General features: G+C 38.4%; 1 long non-coding RNA gene across 1 annotated transcript; it reads right to left on the bottom strand.

The window, feature by feature from the left end:
- Positions 1–1065: 1065 nt before the first annotated feature.
- Positions 1066–3159, bottom strand: LOC149814018 (uncharacterized). The gene is made up of 3 exons (XR_016427820.1): positions 3003–3159; positions 2803–2858; positions 1066–1375 (listed from the first exon to the last, which is right to left on the bottom strand). It is a non-coding gene; the product is annotated as an uncharacterized LOC149814018 (long non-coding RNA).
- Positions 3160–5178: the final 2019 nt, after the last annotated feature.

Raw genomic sequence — 5178 nt, 5'->3', positions numbered from 1 at the left:
TTTTAGTACAATATCAACCATTCATTTTTTACCTTTTTAAAGTACACATCCAAACAAAAAGCTGCTTAATAAAAAATATGTTTTTTATTGAGTAAACAATAATAAATATACTTAACGGTTCAGATCTAGTATAAAACGCCCAAGGCTATGATTTTTGGAAGGGGGGCAAGCATAATACCCTCACCATCTCTCTCAATTAGGGATGGTAACCAATCTGGAGGTTTGTGCTCCTATAAACGATCCTGCACCGGGTATGTTAGCTTAACTAGCCTGGTAGGCACGTCATTGCGATACTTTGGAATCTAACGACAGCAAAATGGCTAAAATTAAAAAAAGAGTTGAAGCACGGATTGCTGTAAAGATGGGTGTTCTAAGGAGCTGTTCATTGCTGCTGAGATGGTACACACATCTTGTCTCGAAGGCACTAGAATAATTTTATAACGTAATTGGATCAACTGTAAAAGTAGTGTCCACTAATGGCACTCACGAATGCCGAGGTCCAAGGGTCGCACAAGCCACCTGATCAGAAGAAAGAAACCTGAAGAGTCCTCAATAGAAAATCAAACTTTCCATTGGTAATCCACTTTGAAGAATATTGATAGCATGAGCAATTTTCGGATAATCCAAGAGTGGTACACTGGCTGGCCTCAACCTCAAGCCAACCAGTTGGAAAAACCCCTTGAGGTCCCCATGCTCATCGTGGAGTACACCCAGTTTTTGAGTTTGTGGCAGGGTTTCGAACTTGTAACGTCCTGTGTCAACTTGGTAACATTCACAGGCCGCTCTTACCAGATGAGTGGAGCCCTTGTGGGCAATAGCATGCCCAATTTTCAGGCAACAGGCAAAGACGTTTGCTTCAAGTGACTGCCATATACGTGAAAATTTTGTTTTTGTTTTGGTAGTCACAAGTGCATATTGGAGCACGTACATACCTCGGGGTCACTAAACTAGGGTCAAGATCAAACGTGACTTGGGACAAAAACACACAAGCACACACACGTACATCCACATGCACAAGTCAAGGCTTTGATTTGTTGAGAAAAGGATAAGATGAAGTTGTCAGTACGAATTGCAAAGAGCAAACTAAGAACCAATAACTTAGATTTCATTCATACATACAATAATCAAGATATTCCATTCTATAGTTGCTGCAATTATATCTAAATACATGATAGGAAGGACTGGTAGCAACAGTAAGTATTATAATTCTAGACGGATAACCTAAATAATATAAGATGACACTTCAGGCTTTTCCTGGGTTTTTAGGGTCATGACGATTGTTTGCACCGGATCCCGGATAATCGTTCTTCCCTATCTCCTCAATCTCTATCCGTCCGTGGATCAACTCTTCCTCCAGCATCTCCTCGCCAGCCACCTGCAAGACCAAATTTTAACCCAAAATATATCATACATGCATACATATATGCCTATGCATGTTTCTGTCTTTATAAACATGCAACACGCAGAAAGATGTGAATTGACCCCACGTACATGCACAGACAAATTGTTGCAACACGAGGACACGCGGAGGGCGCACTTGGTAAAGGCCAAAGAGAAACCTAACCACCAAACGTATACAATTGACACCCTTTGCGAAGTCGACAAAGTGATTAATATGGCACCGAAATAGGTGCTCATATAGATGGTGCATTAAGGACATGTTTGGTTGGGTCTCTTGAGATTTGAACTCTCATGCAAATGAAACAATGAATCTCATTGAGATCAGCTAAACAAATATGAGAAAATGAGTGGTGAGAAATGGACTCTCATTTGCCTTTACAAATGAGAGTTAATTTCTCATTTAAATGAGAATCAGGTGATTCTGATTCATATGATTCCATGTAGCTCAGCAAACCAAACTTACCCTAAGAGATGGGGAACATACTGTTCAAAAAGGATAAGCCAGCTAAATTGCAGGTTTGGCCGGTGATTCGATCACCTCGAGGAATAAAATCTGGATACTTGACAATTTTGCTTATGTTTAAAGAAAGCACGTACATATCTCAATAATGAGTTGCAATTATAAAATTAAGATTAAGGGATTTGTCATGGAAGGGAAAACATATATGCCGTCCGATTTTGGTATCAATACACTCTCTTGGATAAAAAGTAACAAGGAGGTGACTTATTGTGAGGATCACGGGGCAAGCGGTTCTGTACATTAATAAATAACAAATTGGCAAGTGCCCCCAGATGGATAAAAAATGGCTACTAGGTTGGAAACTGTGGGAAACACGGTAGGTGATACATGTTAATTTCTAGATATAAAAGTCTATATGCACCATCTTCAGAGCTCCTAGTTGACCGACATAAAATACATCCCTTTATTTTACACCGACCCTCATTGCGCCCATGAATATTGTTGAACAACCAGGAACTTTTGCAAGAGGGAATTCACCATGCCAACTTGAAAAAAAATCGCAACTTATTAATTCCTTTTTTTGGGAAATCAACGACTTCTACGGAAAAGAAAGGCTGAGCAACATTAATCTTCCTACAGAAAAAGAAATAATGAACCAACACCCTCCATCTCCAACCCGCAAGACCCAGATAGAATATTTAACTTAAAACCACCAACCATAGAAAGGAGACTTCTCAGAAGGTTCAAGAGGCAGATGGAAGTAGAATAAAAACCAATATGGCTGATATATAACATAAAACTCAAAAAACAAGAGCAAATTAAGGAAACCACTTTTCTTCTTTCTTTTGAGCGAGGAAACAAGGTGTTACATCGATTGATATGCAGACAGATCAAACCCCATGGACATGCCATGTAAAGGGGAGGGAGAAGAAGTTGAATACCTGAATTTCTGCTTCTAATACGAACGGGTCTTCATTTGTTGTGATTAATAAGGCCCCTGAGAGAAATACCCCCATAAAACAATTGAGTATTAGGATATGCCGTCATTGAAATGAGTAGAAACAGGCAAGCTTTTGGTATTCTTCCCACAAAGAGGAACCTACATATTTCATATTCTGAATATGATGAATCAGGGGCTTACTTGGTAGAGGACGGGCATCCGATGAAAGCAAATACGAGAGACCCAACAGAAGAAGAATGCTCACTACAGGTTGAGGTTTCCCCATCAGGAATATGCAAATGACTTTCTTTCTGTCTTCTCCCTTTCTTAAGACTTGAGAGATACCCTTAAAAGCTCTACAAACGAGACCCTCGTTTGGTATCACAAAGGAGGGTTGGCAAGAGTTTTTAAAGTTGCGAACTCCTGCTTGTGGTTCAGCCTTTTGTGTAAAATAATTTCAAAAGTCAAAGGATCTGAGACAACACACTACTCAGTTCATTACTGTCTGTTGAGTGGGAATTCGCCTTAACTTTTTCCAGCTTTCACGTGTTATTATAGTGTGGAAATTTACCACACCCTGAGTGAACTGCTTTTATTAATTACCACACTTTTTACAGTTGCCTAGTTTGGTACAGATATTGTTTTTTAGTTTATTACGGGGATGGTGCTGGCATCAAAGAAATCGAGGACTCTCTCTGAACAACCCAAATGAGACTTCACGGAACATTTGTTATTTATCATTTTTTGATAAGAACTATAAAAAACGATAATCAGATATTATCATTTCTGGTAATTCTATAAAAAATGATAATTGATGATTATCTTAGCATATGGTTATTTTAGGTTTTGTAACCGTGTATTATCAACAATTATACGTATATGATTATAAATAGAATACTCGACCTCTCGGTGGATAAGAGAGCAAAATCTTAAGTTTATTATTGGTTATTCTTTCATGGTATCAGAGCTACGTTGCTCCAACGAGTTTTCAATTGCTTCCTCATCGTCCTTTTCTTCTTCTATTACCCAGTGAAATGCTATTGACAACTTTATCTCAAATAAAACTAAATCGAGACAACTACCTCTTGTGGAGATCTCAACTCAAATCAGTCATGATCAGATAGGATCTTCTCAAGTTTGTCGACGGCTCCTCTCCTCAATCAGATTCATTCATTACCGCGACAGATGGAGGTAAGATAGAGAATCCAAATTATCTTATTTGGATTCGCATCGATCAGTTGTTCCTCAGTTGGATCAAAGCTAATGCATCTGAAACTATTCTCGGTCAAATCATAAGAATAAAAAAACCCGTAAAGCCTAGCTTGTTTTAGAAAAATCATATGGGTCTCAATCCCCTTTGAGACTCATGATTCTGAAGAAAGATTTGACATTTATTAAGAAAGAAAGTATAGATATGTTGTCTTATCTTGATCGCATAAAGTTCTTAGCAAACTCACTTGCAACCGCCAATCACCCCATAGAAGATGAGAAATTAGTTCAAATTACTTTAAACGGACTTTCTCTCAAATACAAAAGCTTTATGACCTTCATCACCACTAATTTGGTACTATATACCTTCACAGATCTATATGATTTGCTTCTTAATCAGGAAAAAACATGTGTTTCTAACTTATGCCAAGCTTCTTGAAACATCAGAACCCCAGTAAACTGCCTTCAGGGGTCGAGGCTATGGTCACAGTTTTAATCGAGGCCGTGGTAGAGGACAAGGAAGAAATTTCTCTCCAAACACATCTAGTAGTAACCCTGCATCCCAACCTCAAGGTGGTTGTGGGACAGTTACTTGTCAATATTGAGGAAAATGCAAACATACTGCTAAAACATGCTGGGATATCCCTAAAGCTTTCTCTGCCATGTCTATTCAGCAATCCACTGATAACTATTGGTATCCTGACACTGGTGATACGAATCATCTTACAATGGATGACCAACAATTCTCTAAAAAATCACAATACCATGGAGGTGAACAAATCAGAGTGGTTAATAGTAAGATGCTTCTCATCTCCCACACTGGTAATCTTATTTTAAATTCTCAAGGCTTTACCTTTGGCTTAAAGAATGTTCTTCATGTTCTTGCTATTATGAAGAATCTTTTATCTGTGAGCAAATTTACTGAAGATAATGATTGTATTTTTGAATTCACTCATTCTGAATTCCTTGTCAAGGATTGTCAGACAGGTAAGATTCGTCTATGGGGACCGAAATCCAGCGTGAGACTCTACCCAATTAAATCAGATGCCCATATACAAGTGGTGGCATATGCAGACAAAGTGGCTTCCTTTGATACTTGGCACAAACGTCTTGGACATGCAAATAAGAAGATTGTTTCTTACTTAAACTCTAGTCATATTATTTCTGC

This window comes from Nuphar pumila, chromosome 15, assembly GCF_984573655.1.
Source record: "Nuphar pumila chromosome 15, dmNupPumi1.hap1.1, whole genome shotgun sequence".
NCBI lineage: Eukaryota > Viridiplantae > Streptophyta > Magnoliopsida > Nymphaeales > Nymphaeaceae > Nuphar > Nuphar pumila.
Note: the sequence above shows the minus strand (reverse complement) of the source record. Positions and strands in the feature narration are given on the sequence as shown.